The 22,444-nt window shown below is 45.1% G+C and overlaps 1 long non-coding RNA gene across 1 annotated transcript in view; it reads right to left on the bottom strand.

The window, feature by feature from the left end:
• LOC149365856 (uncharacterized) overlaps window positions 1-22,444 on the bottom strand; it is a 47,667-nt gene that overhangs the window by 4,914 nt on the left and 20,309 nt on the right. The window contains exon 2 of the long non-coding RNA XR_016283327.1: window positions 8,617-8,712. This is a non-coding gene — a long non-coding RNA (uncharacterized LOC149365856). The remainder of the gene's footprint in view (window positions 1-8,616; window positions 8,713-22,444) is intronic.

Raw genomic sequence — 22,444 nt, 5'->3', positions numbered from 1 at the left:
CCGCTCTTGAGGATCGAAGAATCGCCCTTACATGCTCATATGTCTTAAAAATCCGTTCTCTTTCGAAACATCTCTGCCATCCAGTTGTCACCAAGTGCCCATCTAAAAGATTATTCATCAACAAACCACATTCTATCAGACCATTACTGCTGCGCTTTGAAGATAAATGTGAAGAGCTAACAGTACTAGATGCCCTACCGAATATTGCACAAAGGAATGAATATTTACCACCATGGTACAGCCTGCCTCCAGTATGTGACCTCACAATGACACATTTAGATAAAAAGCAAGCGCCAAATGAGTACATATTACAGGAATTCTTTGCACTACAAGAAAAGTATGACACCTACATTGAATTTTATACCGATGGCTCAAAAACAGAAAGTCACGTTGGAAGTGCAGTAATCCAAGGAAAAAACAAACAGATAATGCGACTACCAGAATTCGCATCGGTTTTTACTGCTGAGTGTTATGCCATCTTTGTAGCTGTGGAAAAAATAGTAAGAGAGAATATCAAAAATAGCATCATTTACACCGATTCCCTGAGTATGCTCAAAGCACTGCACTCCAGAAATGCTGCTGAACCCATAATAGGTAACATCATACATAACATTGTTAAAATCACAAAACAAAAACATAACATTAAATTCTGCTGGGTTCCTAGCCATGTTGGAATCGTAGGTAATGAAAAAGCAGATGTATGCGCTGCACAAGCCCGGAATGGCCAAATAAAACAAGTGAGCATACCGCACAGGGATTGCTTAAAGTTTATCAACAGTAAACTCAGAAATAAGTGGCAGGCCGCATGGCAAGATCACGTAAACAACAAATTAAATTCTGTGAAACCAATTTTAGGGGAATGGCAATCATGTAGGTATCAAGAACGTTTTACCGAAGTTATTTTATGTCGGCTCCGCATTGGACACACCCACCTCACGCACAACTTTCTGCTAGCCAAACAAAACAAACCTCTCTGTGAAATGTGTGGTGCTGAACTCACAGTGAACCACATTTTAATTTCATGCATAAAACTAGAAGAACTAAGAAAGAAATATTTCACAACATTTTACAGGGAAAGCATCCCATTACACCCCATGCTACTCTTAGGTGATCGAGCACTGGTTGACATTTCATGTATTTTTAGGTTTCTCAAGGAAGCCAACGTTTTAAACAAACTCTAAGTATTTTTAGAAAGGTTCCACATTAACAAAAACTCTAACCTTGTGTTTGGCGCAGCATAGCCTCAGTTGCTTTTGCGCCATAAAAATCAATATAACTAACTAACTAACTAACAAACAACATTGTCTTAGCGTCTTTTTTGATTTAGAAAAAGCATATGATACAACCTGGAGGCTTGGCATTCGTGGAAGAATGCCGAACTCCATTAAAGACTTTTTGTCTAAGCGCTCATTTAATGTCCGACTAGGCTCAACCCTTTCGAGGAATTTCATTCAGGAAAATGGAGTGCCTCAAGGGTGCATTTTAAGCACAACCCTCTTCGTTGTAAAAATGAACTCTATTAAGAAAATAATCCCAAGGTCCATTATGCATTCAGTGTATGTTGATGATCTTCAGATGGCGTGCACATCTTCCAATATATCTACATGCGAACGACAAGTACAGCTTACAATCAACAAAATGGCAACATGGGCAGACAAGAATGGTTTCCAGTTCTCACCACAGAAAACAGTGGCCTTACTTTTTTCACTCAAACGAGGCTTGCACACAAATCCAACATTACACCTAAACCAAACCGAAGTGCCATTAAAAAGGGAACACAAATTTCTAGGCATCACTTTCGACCAAAAACTTACTTTCCTGCCTCACATAAACGCACTGAAAAAGAAAGCGTCTCTAGCACAGAACATACTGAAAGTCCTTTCACGCAAATATTGGGGTTCTGATCGGGTATGCCTTCTACAGATTTATCGCTCTGTAGTATGTTCCATTCTAGATTACGGTTGCATAGTGTATGGATCAGCAAGGCCATCGTACTTGAAGCGACTGGACCCTGTGCACAATTTGGGTTTGCGTCTTTCAACTGGTGCTTACAGGACATCACCCATAAATAGCCTGTACGTAGAAACCAATGAACCACCACTTGCAGACAGAAGAACAATGCTCACATGCACATACATTTTGAAGATCCGTTCCCAGCCTAAACACATCTGTTACCCACTCGTTACAAAGTGCCCATCTCAAACACTATTTACCAACAAACCTCTCGCAATCAGGCCACTTCTTCTCCGCTTTGAAGAGAAATGCCTAGAACTAGACATAATGAACACATTGCCTAATATTGCCCGCAAACCTGATCCACTCCCTCCTTGGTACTGCCTACCATCTGTGTGTGACTTCACATTAACACAATTTCGGAAAAAACACACACCGCATGAGCAGATATTACAAGAATATTTAGCACTAAATGAAAAATACGGAGAATACGAAGCATTTTATACTGATGGATCAAAATCAACACACTACGTCGGAAGTGCTGTCATTCAGAATAATTGGGAAAAAATAGTACGGCTACCTGAGTGTGCATCCATTTTCACTGCCGAGTGCTACGCAGTCTCGGTGGCTGTAGAAAAAATAATAAATGAGAACATTCAGAACAGCATCATTTACACTGATTCTCTGAGCATACTAACCTCACTTCACCATAGCAATGCAGTGACACCACTAATTGGTGATATCATACACAACATAACAAGCGCCACAATACAGGGGCAAGACATAAAATTTTGCTGGATTCCCAGCCACATTGGAATCGCTGGCAATGAGAAAGCAGATGAATGTGTTGGAAAAGCTCGGAACAAAGAAATAAAGAAAGTGAACATCCCTTACAATGATTGTATGAAGTTGGTACAGTGCAAGCTAAGAAATAAATGGCAGTCGCAATGGAATATTGACAGAAATAATAAGCTACATTTAGTAAAACCCATCCTAGACGAATGGAAATCATGCTCACACCAAAAATGATTCATTGAAGTTATTTTATGCCATCTCCGTGTTGGACACACACATCTTCCTACTAACAAAAGAAGACCAACCTGTTTGTGAAAAGTGCGGAGAAGAACTAACAGTAAACCACATATTATTCTCATGTACAGAACTTGAATCACTAAGGAAAAAACATGTTACTACCTTTTACAAAGAACACATTCCTTTTCATCCAGCATTGATTTTAGGCAAAGATGCACTTGTCAGTATACCCTGTGTTTTTAGCTTTTTAAGGGAAGCCAGTATTCTTCATCAACTCTAATCTTCTCACCCTGTGCTTCACTACATACAATTATACACCTCAGCCACTTTCTCAATCATGAGAAGGAGGCTGAGGTCTTTATCTGAGTTGTTGGGAGCCTCGAAATTCTTGCCGAGCCAAGGATGTCTGCGGAGGTAACCCAACCTTTAAAAGTTTGTTATCAGACATTTTTAAAATTCTTGTCTTTCATCAGCTAGTTAGCAAAAATAACTTTTAGGCCCTTTACACCACCGTTTTTATCCACTTTGTTTTCAAACTCTGCTCAAGCCAATTTTTCCATACCTTGTTCTTGGCGCATGATAGCCTTAGCTGCTTATGCGCCAATAAACCCAACACAACACAACACACCAATCCATTTCCGTCCACAATGCATGAGCAGCGCTGCTTATGGGTGCGATCACGGTATGATCTATAGGGATGTGGGAGAGTGGTTGGAACAGATTTCACAGGACTTTTTGAAATTCGTAATGTACCAAAGTTTGCTTCGTAATCATCATCATTATCAGCCAGACTACGCCCACTGCAGGGCGATGGCTGCTGCCATGTCTGCTGAATTATCCCTGCCCTTTGCCAGTTGAGGCTACTATGTATATCCCCGCAAATGTCTGCATCTCATCCGGCCACATCACTTTCTGCCGCCATCTGCTACGCTTGCCTTCTCCTTGCATCCAGTCAATTACCTTTAAGGAACAGCCGTGTTCACATCACCGAGATTCTGCTATCCCCACTGTTCTAGTATCAGAGAGCATGTGTTCCAAGAACTACAGAATTGAAGTGCCTCCAAGTTTCACTGCGCACGAATGGCGTAACTTTCTTGAAGGAAATATTCATGATGGTTGCTAATGATTTCGACAGCTTACAGGTGACATGGAATATTGTGAGAGTTGCATAGCAGTCTCACACTTCTCTAGCTAGCCATAGCGGAGGGACCCCCATGCCTCTTCACTGAGTCTATGGATACATCGACGCTATTTAAAGCTGAACGCGTCAGAAGCATGCGACAGAATCCGGCAAAGCGAAATCTTTATAATATGTTGGACCATGCTGCTACTGCTCAGTGTTTCGACCTGCGCAGCCCTGCACCCATTTGCCCTTCTTAGCTTTCCGAACTCTGCTAACTCTTTCAGTACTTACTTACTGGTTCCACCTTCCTACCACTATCACCTCTATTCGCAAAGAATAATGAGCACCTGGCTTCTCCTCACAGCTTTCAGGTGTAGTTGTGAAGGTCGCCTTAAACCCTTGAAGAGCTGGGAGAAAAATTACATTATTATTGTGAACATACTACAGGGCACATTCTGATGCGTTCTTTGATGCCTCATGTGGAATTCTGCAGCGCTTTCCACTTGCAAAATCCAAAATGTCTAGCCACAGAAAGAAAGCTTTAGAGACTGTACCCCATAACTTGTCACTGACAGTTTCCTTCGTCTTCTTAGAGCAGCAGCGCAGCAGTTCAATTACACCTTCCATTCAGCGAACTGTATCTGCACGCCTGCTGCAACGGTACTGAATATCTGACGAGATTCCACCATATTTATTTACTGTAACGACCATGGGGAAGTACAGTCGTCAAAAGCAGCAGAACTACATGGCCACTCAGGAAATCCGTCACTGTCAAGAGATCTGAAACACGGCGCAACCATTGTTTCCAACCCTGTCACCACACGGCCAGTTTCATTCACATCCTGAACTATATTGAGATTCATAGTCCTATGTCGAATGAACATGATCAGTCGGCACTCTGCTAAAATGTCGCGAGATATGAAGCACAACTGTCGCAACCTCTGTTTTCCATTCTGTGCATACGCAATGTCGTCTTTTACAGGCACCGCGAAATATGCTTCTACTAGCCTACAGTAGCTTTCGCTACAAAAGTTTTTGAGAGTGCTGCAGTGACCATGTGCCTCTGTTGTGCGCCTAGGCACCTAATTTCTCAGATTTCCTTTCGGGAAGTCTCATGCGACTTCGATATGACATCATCACCTATCATACTTACTACTATCATACTTGTTATCATCATAAAGCTCATTTGCCTGAATGCATTATTTGTTAATTCTCATTAACTAATTAACAATATAATCTCATCAATCTTCACCATGACATATTACACACACACACACAGTCTCTCATTCAACACTGAGTGGTGCACAGAGATAAAGTGGCTTCTCAACAAAGTTGTTCTCATTGAGGCAGAGTGTGTATAAAGGCTTTAACCACTGCGACGAATTCTAGTGCACAGCAAAGGTGGCAAAAATAAGAAAGACAAATGCATAGTACTAGCCCTGGCAGCTCAGGGGTTAGGGCACTCGGCTAGTGAGCTGGAGTTCCCGAGTTCGAACACAGCCAAGGCGGCCGCATTCGATGGAGGTGAAACGCAAAGGCAGCACCTGTGTGCTATGCGTTGTCAGTGCACATTAAAGACCCTCAGGTGGTCGAAATTGTTCTGGAGCACTCCACCTCTATCACTCAGGCTTTCCTCCCTTCTCTTATGGTTAGAGTGTCCACCGAAATGTGTGACAAATAATTCCAGCGCCATTTCATTTCATCAAAAACGAATTATTTGAATCTATGAACGTGATTTGTCCAGTATCGCATGCTGAAGGAGAGCCATAGTTCTTTTTCACACGTTTACAAATCTATACTGCAAACTCCAAGGAGCTGTCAAGAACGATGTTCGTGGTGTCTTATGGATATTGTTAAGAATGGTTAGAGGTGAATTTATGTGCCATTCACTTGTGTGAACGGGTGATATGCGGAAAAAGAAAGGCAGGGGGTTTGAGGGAAGTAGCCTGACATATGGCAGTGATGTAGGTAGTCTTTTGTCAAAATAATGCTGTGAGATTAAGGGTCCCTGAGTATGCAAGAGCAGCCACACTGCAGGGTTCAGAAGTAGACCCCCTTGGGTTTTATACTTTTGACAAAGACTGTATGGTCACAGGACATGTAGGCACAATGATGGCACCGCCACTGTCCTGTGGGACGCGTGTTGGTGTTACTAGCGAAGGAGCGATTGATATTTCCATATCAATCGGCACGCTGCTGCAGGTACCGTGAAAGACAGCAGCAGCAAGCACACACTAACGTCCGAAAGACCCCATGTGCAGATCTTCTTACATTTTTTTTTTTTTTGAGATTTGTACTTGGGGTCTTTCTGCTTGTTCATGTGTGCTTGCTGCTGTGCCTTCCGGTACTTGCAGCAGCGTGCCCATACCCATACCACCACTGCAGAAAAAAAGAAAGAAAGCAATGAACACAGCTACCCTCCACACAAACAGCCATGGCAAGTAGCAACGGGCATCCGCCCTTTTGGGATACCCGGGGGACAGCGAGAAGAAGAGCTGTGCGTAACGCACAAAACCTCCCCTTGTCCGCCACGTTCCGCGGCCGAGTGTACGGCCGGGCAGGGTCTGTTGCCCGGAGTGTCACGTGTCCGACCCTCAGTGTCTGCAGGTAGATCCGCGGAATCGGTTCTGCCGGCATTGGGAATCGAACACGCGTCCCCGAGTGCGAGCGGGGCTCAAGCACTGTACCCACTCGGCTACGGAACGGCACGAGTGCGTCGTGCCGATTGCCACACCTGATGCGAGCGGATAGAAGCACGCGCTGCTTCATGATGACGCACTGGTGCGTTATCATGTACGGCATCGGTGATAACACGCGCGGCCGGTACAGATGCCGCCCCGTGATCGCGAGCTAACGGTGGAAGCATGGCAAGACACGAGGTGGAATTGGCGCATGTATCGAAGCCCGAAACACTGCTCAAACGAGCATGAGGATTGAAGGAAATTGGAAAGACCAAAGACCAATTGGTTTCAGTTGGCTTTTGAGCCATTGGTTCCAATGGTGTCTGAAAACCAATTGGTCGCAATGTGTTTTTTTTTTTTTGAATGGGTAGTGCCAATAAACAATTTTCTACGGAATTGAAAATAACATGCTTTTATGAAAATCAAAGCCAACAGACACACATACATCACACACAAGCAATACTGCACATTCAGGCACTATAGTAACATACATGTACATCCATGTACATGTAACATGTAACATACATGTACATATGTACATCCAGAGAACACACTTCTGCTCCAACTTATATACCCAATTTATTAGGCTCTCATGCTGGGGCCGGTGGTGCTTGCCCACTGACCGCAGTTATTTAATTTAATTTCAGCTCCAGTGGTGGTGTAGGTGATACAATTTATTAGGCTAAGCTGCTGATAGCTCTTATTGTAAGTACCATATTAGTGCTACCTTTTTCGTCAAACATGCAAACATTCATTGGATAAATTGGGTGCAGTTCGGCAGAACAATTTGATGCAATGGGTAAGATCAATTGGGCTCACCAATTGGAAACTGAACTCGTTCAATTGGAAATCCAATTGGTTGGAATGGTTTGTTTTGACTGGGCGTAATCGGAATGAATGTCGGCGTTCTCGGCTTACACAGAAACGTCATTATCTTTGGGGTCACAGTTAGCTGCCTTTCAGGCTGGATACAGTACGTAGGTCCCAGGAGAAAATTAAAAAAACAATGCATACTGCGGTGGTTGAGGCAGTGATCCGCGAACCTTATTACGCCGTTACAGATGGGGGGAGGGCTCTTATTATATTTGTTGCATTTTGTGTTTCCTGCATGTTTCCCTCCTTCAGGGCTGCGTACAGCAGACTAATACGCTTATGATCACTAACCGGACATCCACTCTTCGTCGCTTTCCATTTCTGCGGGCTTGCTATAAATTCCCTGCGCAACTTCCCCCTCAGTATGTCACTGGCCAGAATTATATTGGCATTTAGTAAATGGTATGCGAAGGATGTGACGACTGGGGTAGCAGGCTGGTGTACTACCTTACGAAAGCCCTACACATGTGTTAGTAGCAGACTCCATTGACCATGCCGGCAGGTGCCGCACACAAATTACCTGCTTGGATGAGCCTGTTGTTCACTGACACAGTCATGGGCTGGTATATGTGGGCATTTATTGCCCGTGCAAGGGATGCGACTATTGATGTAGGTGTGTAGTGCGTGTGGTACAAGTGAATCAAATTGCACATGCTTGTTGAGGAGTCCAATGAACTGGTGCTATGTGCACCAGGTTGTTCTTCAGGTCACCATTATAGGAAACTGCCACTGCTCATCTTTCAGTAGTGCTGGAAGCTATGCTCTACAGGTTAACGAAAGATTGGTTAGGTTTGTTTTATGGGGGTTTAACATCCTGAAGGACCTGCCGTAGTCAAGGGTTGCGAAAATTTCGACCACCTGGGGCCCTTTAACAGGCACTGACATCAGACAGTACACAGTATAGAATTTTGCCTCTATCGAAATTCAGCCACACACACAGGTAACTACACTTACCGATGTATGATGATGTAGCACTGGTATGCATTATACATGGTCTGTGTTGACCACTGGACACTATGCAGTGTGCATGTGCACTGGTGCCTTGGTGGTCTGCAATAACAAATAGTGGAGAAAAAGTGATCATGTAATGTGATGGTACATCTCCGCATCAGTAGAAACACCATAGTGTGAACCATAGAAACATAGCATATCTTGCGAATTTAGTGCTGTGGTACGGGCGTCTACATCCACGAAATCTATCACGCCTTTACAGCTGGCTCCTATTGTGGTTATTGAGTTTTGTACCATCAATTCTGTGGTGTTATCATTCAGGACACTACCGAATTGCACCTTCCAATACTCTCCGAAAGTTTGGTTTGGTCTCAGTATCATGTATGTTCAGAGTCCTCCCTGCGATAATCCGTACATCATACTTGCCACGCTCCATTATAGCTCCTTTGCTCCTCATCACCAGCACCAGTCACCAGCAGTAAGCACCAAAGAAACCGGGAAGAAGTCCCTATTATCAGTTAACTTTGTAGGCTATGAATACAGGATGCGAGTTCTATGTTTACTTGCTCAACTATATGCTACCGATTCAAACCTTCATTCCCTTGACCGTCTTAGAACCACTTCACTATTGCTACCACAAAAATGCCCAAAATGTGTACTGGCTCAAAGGAACTGCAAACAAACAAGTGGAACTACTGTAAAGTGAACCTTGAACCCGATATTCGGAGTGAATGATATGGTGGTATTCACTCTACTGCACTGTGGTCACTAGCATATCCTTTTGTGCTCAGAGCACCCGGAGAGAGGCACAATGGTGGTCACTTTTTATATTTCCGTATGAGTCAGATATACTGCCAGAGCGACTTAAGTCTCCGCATCACTATGAATCGCGCGGGGCTGGTATAGCTGTGGCTCCATAATGTGGTGGCATTTCAGCCCTCCTGTTTGGAAAGAAATGGGGGATATGTTTGAGGAGCAGTTCATCACGTTCATTCAACATAAGAACAACTGTGAGTTAGGATAATTCGGGATGTGAATGAAACTAGCCTTCAGTTCGGCAACCACCCTTACCGGAAACAGTGCCTCTCACTGGTATGCACTATACGTGGTGTCTTGTGACCAGTGGATGCTCAGCAGTGCACCAGTGCACATTCGCTACCAGTACCAAAAGTTCGGTTGTCGTTTCTCTCAGTATCCAGACATCATACTTCCACGCTCTTTGCTCCCCATGTTTCAGTCAGCAGCAGTAAGCACCCTCTCATCCCCTCCGAACTCTGTACCGGCGTGCATGTATGCAAATAATGTATTCATTCCCTTGACCCTGTTAGAACCACTTCACTATTGCTCAAAATATGTACCGGCTGAAAGGAACCGCATACAAACAAGTGCAAGAATTCTGCCTACTTAAAATGTAAAGAACGCACGAAGAGGCACTGAGAGAGAAGTACCGATGGTATCTACTCTACTGGATATGCTGCCCAGTACAGGATATACAGGAGTACAGGATATGCTGCCCAGAGCGACATATGTGTCTGTATTCCCGCAAGCGAGAATACTGTCCTGAATGTCTGAATAATCTGTGAATGCTCTGAATACTGAATGTCAGTTCTGATGCGAACATTGTCTCATCTGTACATTGTCTCTTGTGACCAGTGGCACATGATTAGTGGAGGCACCATAATAAGGGATGAAGTTCCTGTTATCATGTCACGGACTAGCACGAGGACCGAAGCGTGGCCTTGTGATAGAGCATCCGGGAGGTGCTGGGTTCCCAACCATAAGCCCGCTCCCATAACCATAACCATAAGCTCGTGCGGCATAAGCCCAATTTGTGGCCCTTTCTTTATTCACTTCTCCCAAACGTACACCCCTAAAGGAATCCGAGCGCTAGGCCGGGGCACGCTTGTACCATTTTGACCGGTGGGTGCCCGGCGGAGGGTTGGTTTCGAACCACCCCCCTCCAACAGCCGAGACGGGCGCTCAAAGCACTAGCGCGTTCCATGTTTCCTTGTTCCACTCTGTAGGCGTGCACTTCATTCCCTTGATCGTCTTCTACCCCCTCGCATTTCCTTCGTCTATGCTATTAGTAATTCAGTACCGTGGTATGCGAGCTTGGGGGCATTCTGGATAATTTGGGACGTGAATTTGGGGCCTCGTTGACAAACACTGTACGCTGGTTAGAGCGTACGAGTTTTGAGTCGGAACTCCTCACTTTGCACTGCTTGAAAATAGGTTGCCCCTGAAGGGGCGCAGCGGGGTTTACGGAGCTTCCTCCAAGCGCACACCCCTGCAGAAGCCGGGCCGGGGGTGGCTTGTACCCATTTTTACCGGTGGGTGTCCGGCGGTGGGTTTCGAACCAACCACCTCCCGCAGCCGAAGCGGACGCCCAGATCACTAGGCCACGACAGACCGAAGCGTGGCCTTGTGGTAGAGCATCCGCCTCGCATTCGGGAGGTGCTGGGTTCGATCCCCAGTGCCGCCGGGTACCCACCGGTTTCTTTACGGGGTACAAGTCTGCCTCGTGCGGCATAAGCCAAATTTGTGGCCCTTTTTCGCTTTGTCCACACGACTCTCTGCCCACAGTGACGGGATTTGAAGGCGCAGGCTCCTTTCCCAAGCAATGTAGCCCTAGTAAGCCGAGCACCAGGCCGGGCCATAGCTTGTACCCATATTGAGAAAACCGGTGGCGGGAGTCGAACCCATCACCTCCCGAAGCCGAGGCGGGCGCTCTGCCTTATTGGACTTATGTCACTGTCAGTATCCATTCTGCTCGGATGAGGAATGGAAGTGAGTATTGGAAGGCGCAGTGGTAGAAAAATCATCAGTGTGACTTGGTTCACACCGAGAATTTGTCCATTTTTTTTTTGGTCGTCATTGGAGACGACAGTGATCATGTGCACTTCTTTATTGTCCATACTAATGCTAATGGAAATACATGAAGAGGGCGTGTGCCACGGTAAATTTTGGCCGGGTAGGCCGGGCAAGCACAGGTTCGCGAATAACCCACGTGCCTGTGTGTGTTCACCACCATAATGGCTCAATTTTTGTGCGTCGCCTTGCACCTAACAAGCACTTCAACGAGGCCCCAAATTCACGTCTTAGACCAAACAGTTGAGTGATAAGTTCCCCCGCCAAGCAACCATAAGTCTGCCTCGTGCGGCATAAGCCCAATTTGTGGCCCTTTTTTTCAGGACTTCTTCCAAACGTACACCCCTAAAGAAAGCCGAGCGCCAGGCCGGGGGACACTTGTACCCTTTTGACCGGTGGGTGCCCGGCGGTGGGTTTCGCACCACCCACCTCCCGCAGCCAAGACGGGCGCTCAAACCACTAGGCCACGCAAAAACAAGAGTCATGGGGCATGGGGTTCCCACCACTATGGCTGACTAGAGAAGTATAGGAGCAAGAGCAAGAGCAGCACCTCCTTACGGGTAACCAACTGGATCAAAGCGTAGCAATGGGCGGATGAGACATTTGGGAGACGTGAGCGGCCGTCACACTGCAAAATAATGGCTCAAAACTCCCGTGTGAATTTTGAGTGTCTCGAAATTACACAGGTCATACAATCTTTGCACTACTGTTGTGCATTCCCCGCGTTTCGCTATACTGTGTTTTGCGCATGCTTTTTTTTTCTATTTCAGGAAGTTGGATGCTGCACCAGGAAACAGAACGTGACTGACTTCTGCGACCAATGTCTCTTCGTGCAGCTTTGGCACTTCTCGCAATCTTTTGCGAAGTATATCTATGGTAAGGAGTAAACTCCTCCGTATCCAAACTGTGCAGACACAACACAAACGATATGAGGTGAATGTGGCAACAGTTCAGAAAATGTAGTTACTATTAATTCTGATGTCAATAAATAGCATTTCCCTTCATCTGTTATGCTATAAACACACTACTTCCTTCCAGCTAATGAAGAATGCTAAATAGCTTCAATGAATGTACCACAGACCCATAAACCAGCGCACTGACGGGAAAAGACACCACCCTGTGTGCCAATAGACACAACGCCGCTATAACAATGAACGAAACTGCACGCGATACTCGCGGCCATGAAACTTCCTGCGGAGAGCCAACCCTGGTGAAAATCTTTTCCAGCCCAACTGGTTTATGGAACAATTTCCAGTGGGTTCCAGTTGGAACCATCTGGGTTCCAGTTGGTTCCAACTGGAACCAGCTGGAAATTGTTCCATAAACCACTTGGGCTGGGAAAGATTTTCACCAGGGAATGTCCTTCATCCGTCAAACCGTCGCTTTCCTACAGCAGTCCGGATAGGACATCATCAACCACCTGTTTCGAAAATTTGCTCAAGCCCAGGAAGGTGCTTCTGCAACGATCCCACTGACATGTCGGCCAGCTGATACCTAGGTCTGTATCAGCAACAAGCAGCAGCAAGGGGCAAACTGACCTAGAGCAGACAACATCGCATCGACCAGAACGGGGATTGTGCAGACAACCACAGAAAATGCCCAACCCTTACACCAATGTAATGCATATCGAAAATACACGTTCGGTTCTATTAGTAACGGAATTGCAGACATTGTTCACACCATGGCCATGTGGCATTCCAGGAAATCCGGTTGTTACTTCATGGCCCGAGTCATTTCGGGAAATTAATTCCTCGGTAAACAAACCAAACCTATTCTTAAACCTATTCTTCTCTTCTAGTGAACCAGTTTAGATGACGACTTTATTTGGGTTTGTTTCTTGTTTTTTATGGCTTCGGGTTAGCATCGCATTCCTGCTTCCGTTTTATTTCCTTTCGTGCTGTTATTTGTTTTAGAGCAATCGCAGCACCGCACCGCCACGCAGGATATCACGCACATTCAGCAGCTGACTCGATAGCGACCTAATTCGCTCCATCATGTCCGTAATGCTTTCCAATTCTCGCTCGCGCCTTCCCCTGCTTTCACCGCAAGCCCGCGATTACGGCGCCACATCTGTACCGGCCGCGCATGTTATCAACTTATCACCGATGCCGTACATGATAACGCACCAGTGCGTCATCATGAAGCAGCGCGTGCTTCTATCCGCTCGCATCAGGTGTGGCAATCGGCACGACGCACTCGTGCCGTTCCGTAGCCGAGTGGGTACAGTGCTTGAGCCCCGCTCGCACTCGGGGACGCGTGTTCGATTCCCAATGCCGGCAGAACCGATTCCGCGGATCTACCTGCAGACACTGAGGGTCGGACACGTGACACTCCGGGCAACAGACCCTGCCCGGCCGTACACTCGGCCGCGGAACGTGGCGGACAAGGGGAGGTTTTGTGCGTTACGCACAGCTCTTCTTCTCGCTGTCCCCCGGGTATCCCAAAAGGGCGGATGCCCGTTGCTACTTGCCATGGCTGTTTGTGTGGAGGGTAGCTGTGTTCATTGCTTTCTTTCTTTTTTTCTGCAGTGGTGGTATGGGTATGGGCACGCTGCTGCAAGTACCGGAAGGCACAGCAGCAAGCACACATGAACAAGCAGAAAGACCCCAAGTACAAATCTCAAAAAAAAAAAAAATGTAAGAAGATCTGCACATGGGGTCTTTCGGACGTTAGTGTGTGCTTGCTGCTGCTGTCTTTCACGGTACCTGCAGCAGCGTGCCGATTGATATGGAAATATCAATCGCTCCTTCGCTAGTAACACCAACACGCGTCCCACAGGACAGTGGCGGTGCCATCATTGTGCCTACATGTCCTGTGACCATACAGTCTTTGTCAAAAGTATAAAACCCAAGGGGGTCTACTTCTGAACCCTGCAGTGTGGCTGCTCTTGCATACTCAGGGACCCTTAATCTCACAGCATTATTTTGACAAAAGACTACCTACATCACTGCCATATGTCAGGCTACTTCCCTCAAACCCCCTGCCTTTCTTTTTCCGCATATCACCCGTTCACACAAGTGAATGGCACATAAATTCACCTCTAACCATTCTTAACAATATCCATAAGACACCACGAACATCGTTCTTGACAGCTCCTTGGAGTTTGCAGTATAGATTTGTAAACGTGTGAAAAAGAACTATGGCTCTCCTTCAGCATGCGATACTGGACAAATCACGTTCATAGATTCAAATAATTCGTTTTTGATGAAATGAAATGGCGCTGGAATTATTTGTCACACATTTCGGTGGACACTCTAACCATAAGAGAAGGGAGGAAAGCCTGAGTGATAGAGGTGGAGTGCTCCAGAACAATTTCGACCACCTGAGGGTCTTTAATGTGCACTGACAACGCATAGCACACAGGTGCTGCCTTTGCGTTTCACCTCCATCGAATGCGGCCGCCTTGGCTGTGTTCGAACTCGGGAACTCCAGCTCACTAGCCGAGTGCCCTAACCCCTGAGCTGCCAGGGCTAGTACTATGCATTTGTCTTTCTTATTTTTGCCACCTTTGCTGTGCACTAGAATTCGTCGCAGTGGTTAAAGCCTTTATACACACTCTGCCTCAATGAGAACAACTTTGTTGAGAAGCCACTTTATCTCTGTGCACCACTCAGTGTTGAATGAGAGACTGTGTGTGTGTGTGTAATATGTCATGGTGAAGATTGATGAGATTATATTGTTAATTAGTTAATGAGAATTAACAAATAATGCATTCAGGCAAATGAGCTTTATGATGATAACAGGTATGATAGTAGTAAGTATGATAGGTGATGATGTCATATCGAAGTCGCATGAGACTTCCCGAAAGGAAATCTGAGAAATTAGGTGCCTAGGCGCACAACAGAGGCACATGGTCACTGCAGCACTCTCAAAAACTTTTGTAGCGAAAGCTACTGTAGGCTAGTAGAAGCATATTTCGCGGTGCCTGTAAAAGACGACATTGCGTATGCACCGTTACCATGCCAACCATGGTGCTGCAGCTGGGATATAAGCCAGAAGCGATGTGCACAGTCCTCAGACGCACACCACAGAAGAAGGAGAGCGGCCGTGCTTGCCACAGCAGCAGTACAAGCTACGTGAAATTGCGTCTTCCGATACGAAAGACGTCACAGGGTACAAGGCCAGTCGGCAGCGTGAAAACGAGGCGAGAAAGGCTAAGCGGGTGGCCGTGATGCCCGAAGAACGAGAACAACGTTGAAGAGATGCCACCGATATAAAAAAGGAAGCAGCGTAAGAACATCGCCACACACATCCCAGAGGACAGTGCCGCTGCCATCTTGCGCCATCAGTGTGCCTACGTGTCCATATGAACAACTACGAATCTGGGTAATTCAGGATGTGAATGAAACTAGCCATGCAGTGACAGAATGGAAAACAGAGGTTGCGACAGTTGTGCTTCATATCTCGCGACATTTTAGCAGAGTGCCGACTGATCATGTTCATTCGACATAGGACTATGAATCTCAATATAGTTCAGGATGTGAATGAAACTGGCCGTGTGGTGACAGGGTTGGAAACAATGGTTGCGCCGTGTTTCAGATCTCTTGACAGTGACGGATTTCCTGAGTGGCCATGTAGTTCTGCTGCTTTTGACGACTGTACTTCCCCATGGTCGTTACAGTAAATAAATATGGTGGAATCTCGTCAGATATTCAGTACCGTTGCAGCAGGCGTGCAGATACAGTTCGCTGAATGGAAGGTGTAATTGAACTGCTGCGCTGCTGCTCTAAGAAGGCGAAGGAAACTGTCAGTGACAGAAGTTATGGGGTACAGTCTCTAAAGCTTTCTTTCTGTGGCTAGACATTTTGGATTTTGCAAGTGGAAAGCGCTGCAGAATTCCACATGAGGCATCAAAGAACGCGTCAGAATGTGCCCTGTAGTATGTTCACAATAATAATGTAATTTTTCTCCCAGCTCTTCAAGGGTTTAAGGCGACCTTCACAACTACACCTGAAAGCTGTGAGGAGAAGCCAGGTGCTCATTATTCTTTGCGAATAGAGGTGATAGTGGTAGGAAGGTGGAACCAGTAAGTAAGTACTGAAAGAGTTAGCAGAGTTCGGAAAGCTAAGAAGGGCAAATGGGTGCAGGGCTGCGCAGGTCGAAACACTGAGCAGTAGCAGCATGGTCCAACATATTATAAAGATTTCGCTTTGCCGGATTCTGTCGCATGCTTCTGACGCGTTCAGCTTTAAATAGCGTCGATGTATCCATAGACTCAGTGAAGAGGCATGGGGGTCCCTCCGCTATGGCTAGCTAGAGAAGTGTGAGACTGCTATGCAACTCTCACAATATTCCATGTCACCTGTAAGCTGTCGAAATCATTAGCAACCATCATGAATATTTCCTTCAAGAAAGTTACGCCATTCGTGCGCAGTGAAACTTGGAGGCACTTCAATTCTGTAGTTCTTGGAACACATGCTCTCTGATACTAGAACAGTGGGGATAGCAGAATCTCGGTGATATGAACACGGCTGTTCCTTAAAGGTAATTGACTGGATGCAAGGAGAAGGCAAGCGTAGCAGAAGACCCCACGTACAAATGTTAAAAAAAAAAATTAAGGTCATCTGCACATGGGGTCTTTCACGGTACCTGCAGGAGCGTGCCGATTGATATGGAAATAAAAAAAAAAAGAAGCAGGCGCTCCTTCGCTGGCGAAGTAACACCAACACGCATCTCACAGGACAGTGCCGGTGCCGTACACATCACAGCAGCTCAACCATTCGGGGTGTCAATAAGCACCCAATGAGGACTCCGAGAAAAAGATACCACCCTGCGCACCATAGACCACGAAACTTATAGATACAGATAGAACAGCGTAGAAGAAACTGCCAACCTACTTCGTCAGCAGTGCACACCGTACTCCACATGCATACATGTGACGCCATCAAATACAGACACCCTACAGCTGAAGCCACCCCCTCGAAACATGAGCCCAGACTACCACAAGTGTCACAAGAAAGCACGCGTATCCCACCTCACAAGACACCCTGTATACCGATGAAACACCGGCACTGGCTGACGAGCAGCAACCCTCATCAGAACCACGTACACCACAGAGGCGAAATGTTTGGCCCTATATCCATAGGACACATCTGCACCCTACTCATGGACCACACGACCGTCTATGCAAACCATTTGTTGATCGTCAGCCCACATATGACGGTAATCCCAAATTAACGCAAATAGCATGGATGTTGCCATCGCTTCCCGCTACCACTGTTTGCGAAGTTCGCACAGTTATTCGATTTCTGATAAACAAGCAGCCTTCAACCTGTTCCAATTCATCGTTGAATGACTGAAGTATATGGAGACTCGTGCAAGGATGCCAGAATCGTAGGGAGTTCGCGACTGGTCGCAGTGAGGAAAGAAGTGGGCAACCTTCAATTTCAGACAAGACATTCGCGAAGGTTAAAGAAATTATGCGATAACATCAGACGATCACTCTCCATAATCTCTGCCTTTTGGTTCCTGAGATGCCTCAAATTAACATGCTTAGGATTGCCATTGAAAATAGGATTGTCTAAGAGAACCTGCTATATGCGCTCCGCCCCATTCTTACTCTTCTAGTTATTTCCCTCTCATGATCCAGCTCAGCAGTCACTACCTGCCCTAAGTAGACACATTCTTGTACTACTTCCAGCACCTCGCTACTAATTGTGAACTTCTGTTCTGTTGCTAGACTGTTGAACATTACTATGTATAGGGGTTGGTTATATTCTGCACATTTGTCTATCACCGGTCAATTGTTGAGTATTCTTTATAAAAGCCTGCCTGATCATTTGGTTGCTTAAAGTCTAAGGTTGTCCTGACTCTATCGGCGATTATCTTAGTAATTTCATTGTAGGCAACAGACAGTAAGCTCATTGGTCTGTAATTTTTCAAGTGCTTGGCGTCTCTTTTCTGGTGATTTATGATAATTTTAGCATTTTTCCCAGCTTCTGGTACGCTCCAGATCACAAGGCATTGCGTATACATGGTGGCTAGTTTTCTAGCACAACCATCCTCACCAGCTGCTTTTTTCCTTTGCATTGCTCCTAAGACTATCTTTACTTCCACCTTCATTACTGGCGGGGCGTCCCATTGCTGTGCTCTACTGCCTTTACCATAAACATTCTGATTACGATTGCTACTGAATAGATTTGTGTACAACTCTCCGGCTACTTAGCTATCTTATCCATATTGCTAATGACATTGCCCTCTTAGCACGTACATATGGTTTTTACCTATGCCTAGTTTTCTCTTCACTGCTTTTAGGCTACCTCCATTCTTTAGAGTATGCTCAATTTTCTCTATGTTAAACTTTCTTATGTCGGCTACCTTGCGCTTATTTATTAACATTGATAGCTCTCCTAGTTCTATTCTGTCTGTGTCGTTACACGTCCTCATGCTTTGGCATTTCTTAATCATATCTTTAGTCTCTTGAGATAGCTTGCTGGTAACAGATGTAGCTGCAGGCTACACCTGCTCTGCATGTTAGTTACAGTGGCGGCAACGGGTAGGATAAAAAAATGGTTAACGAAATAATGAGGACACATAAGCGCATAAGTCAAATCCTGAGACCGCATGAAGGAACGGAGGAGCACAACATAAGAAATTCAGGAAGAGGGCTATACGTGCAGAGTTTTGGACTGTTTCATTACCAATGAATTACAAACATGAGCAGCCAGAAGATAGAATTTCAAAAAATTTCAGAATGGAAGCAGTTTTGTTTCTGAAAGGAAGCTTCGAATAGCGGAGAGCACATTCCTGTTGCACCCAAGGGTAGAAGCACCAAGAGAAAGCACAACACAGCCGACAAACTCAGACCAAGCTGTTGAAATAGCTGTTCTAGCAGTGGTATCCGTAAGGGTCATTGTACGATAGTGTCTTTTGTGCTGCTCTACAAACATGCAGATGCCGGAGCGCAAAGGTCAGAGGATCCTCGGCCAGTCAGTCTGGCGACTGGATTGCAGCTATTGGCTGCTTTTTACGTACATGACGTCTCAGGACCCCCACCTCGCTCCTGCCGAAGCAAGATGGCCCTCTCTTGATTGAACCGAGAAGCGAAGCATAGCTATGCCGTGAAGCGTATTATATTAATGCGAAAGCATTACATGCCTCAATCTCAATGTCACGTCTGCAGGAAATGGCACCATGTGACGTCACAAGCAGTCAAATGATGATGATGACCTTACATCATTAATGCTAATTAATGTGCACTAGTTAACATACCTAATTAATGTAATTTGTGTTGTGTTGGGTTTTATGGCCATCATGCGCCAAGCTCAAGGTATAGAATGAGTTTTCCGTAGAATTTTCAAAAATGTTAAAAATCATCGCTGGTGTAGATGGCCTAATAAAACTGTACTACCTAGTAATAACTGCAGAAAGGAAACTTAGACATGGCTAATGTTAAAAGCCTTAAGAAGGTCAGGTAGTCTCAGCGCCTATCCTTGCCTGGGCAAGGATCCCGAGGCTCCCAACCAGTTAAATAAAAGCCTCAGCCTTCTTCTCATGAATGAAAAAGTATCTGAGGTGTCTCATCTAATAAAGTGAACTAGCGGATCGGAATTTAGAGTTTTTCAAGTACGCCTGCTTTTTTTAGAAAGCTAAAAAGAGAAGGTATGTTAACAATGGCATTATCATCTAAAAGCGGTGCTGGGTGAAAATGAATGCATTCATTGTAAAATTCAGTGAGGTATCTTTTTCTTAGTTTTTCCAGTTTCGCACAAGAGAATAAAATGTGGTTAACGGTAAGTTCATTTCCGCATTCCTTGCAAACAGATTTGTTTTGTTTTGTTAGCAGGAAGTTATGTGTAAGGTGTGTGTGGCCTATTCGGAGACGGCAGAGAATCACTTCCTTGTAGCGTTCCTGGTGGTCACATGACCTCCATTCCCCTAAAACCGGCTTTACCAAGTGTAGTTTATTATTCACTTCACTGTTCCAAGCCAACTGCCATTTTTTCCTTAATTTCCGTTGTATTAATTTTATGCAGTCGTTAAAAGGTATGTTTACTTTTTCGTTTCCATACTAAGAGCTTGAGCAGCGCACAAGTCTGCTTTCTTGTTCCCTTTTATTCCAATATGACTTCGGACCCAGCAGAGTTTTATATTTTGTCCTTTAGCTGCGGCTGTTACTATGCTGTGTATAATGTCACCAAGAATAGGGATGATAGCGTTTCTAGCGTGGAGAGCTGTAAGCGCACTTAAGGAGTCTGTGTAGATTATACTGTTTGTGAGGTGCTCCTTTATTATTTTGTCTATGGCCACCCAGATTGCGTAACATTCTGCAGTGAAGATGGATGCGCAACGTGGAAGTCGTACTGTTTTCTCCGAATTACCTCGCACCACTGCACTTCCTACGTCAACATCTGTTTTTTTAGCCATATGTATAAAAATCTGTGAACTTACTGTATTTTTGCTCGAGTGCAGGAAATTCTTGTAGTATATGTTGTCCTGGGGTTTGTTTTTTATGAAACTACGTAAGGGTGAAATCACAGATTGCAGGAAAATTGTACCATGGAGGCAGTGGATCTTGTCTTCGAGCAATGCTGGGTAATGCCGAGGTTTTGGCACATCGCTTCAAAACGCAGGAGGAGTGGTCTGATAGCTAGTGGTTTGCTGTTAAACTGTGTTCTCGATGGGCAATTTGTAACAATAGGGTAACAGATAAGTTTTGGTAGGGAACGGATTTTTAGAATGTAGGACGATGTGAGCATGCTGCTTCTGTCTGCAAGTGGTGATTCATTTGTTTCCACATAGAGACTGTTTATGGGTGACGTTCTGTATGCACCAATTGAAAGACGCAAACCTAAATGGTGTACTGGGTCTAATCGTTTTAAGTATGATGGTCTTGCTGAACCATATACAATGCAACCATAGTCTAAACAGGATCTTACCACAAAATGATAAATTTGTAGAAGGCTTATCCTGTCAGACCCCCAGTGCTTGTGTGAAAGGACTTTGAGTATGTTCATTGACCGGGAAGCTTTCTTTTTCAGCACATTTATGTGAGGTAGGAAAGAGAGTTTTTTATCGAAAGTTATGCCTAGAAATTTGGGCTCATTTTTTACGGGTAACTGATTTTCGTTACAAAATAAAAATACGTAGTGTGGGATCTGTCTCTAATCCTCGTTTCAGCGAGAACAGAATGGCCACTGTTTTCTGCAGAGAAAAACGGAAACCACTTTTGTCTGCCCATGTTGCCAGTTTGTTTATTGTTAACTGTATTTGTCTTTCACATGTTGGTATGTTAGAAGATGTGCAAGCCATCTGAAGATCGTCTACATAGACCGAATACATAATTGACCTTGGTATTATTTTTCTAACAAAATTCATTTTTACAATAAAGAGTGCCGTGCTTAAAATGCATCCTTGAGGCACTCCATTTTCCTGAATGAAATTTTTCAAAAGGGTGGAGCCTAGGCACACATTAAACGAACGATCAGACAAGAAATCTTTTAAGCAATTCCACATCCTGCCGCGGATGCCAAGCTCAGCCAGGTCCTGAAGAATTCCGAACCTCCAGGTTATGTCCTTCTCTAGATCAAAAAAGACAGCGAGGCAGTGTTGTTTGTGTATGAAGGCATCTCGGATAGTATTTTCAAGATGAACTATGTGGTCAGTAGTCGAGCACGCCTTTCTAAACCCACACTGATGGATGTCTAGGAGTTCCTGGCATTCAAGGACGAAAGTTAATCTTAGGACACTTTCAAATGATTTGGCGAGGCAGCTGGTAAGCGCTATTGGTCTGTAACTACTGGGGGATGTTGGCTGCTTTCCAGGTTTCAGGAATGGTACACTAAGTGCTTTTTTTCCAGGCTTGCGGTAGTTTTCCGAGTAACCATATTTTGTTAAAAAATTTTAAAAGTGCTTCCACAGACTGTTGGGAAAGCTGCGCAAGCATTTTATAATGTATATTATCAGGGCCAGCTGCAGTCTTTTTTCTGGCTAAGAGAACTTTGTTTAATTCCTGGATTGTGAT

This window comes from Amblyomma mixtum, chromosome 1 (assembly GCF_055824585.1).
Source record: "Amblyomma mixtum isolate Tamu chromosome 1, ASM5582458v1, whole genome shotgun sequence".
Lineage (NCBI taxonomy): Eukaryota > Metazoa > Arthropoda > Arachnida > Ixodida > Ixodidae > Amblyomma > Amblyomma mixtum.
Note: the sequence above shows the minus strand (reverse complement) of the source record. Positions and strands in the feature narration are given on the sequence as shown.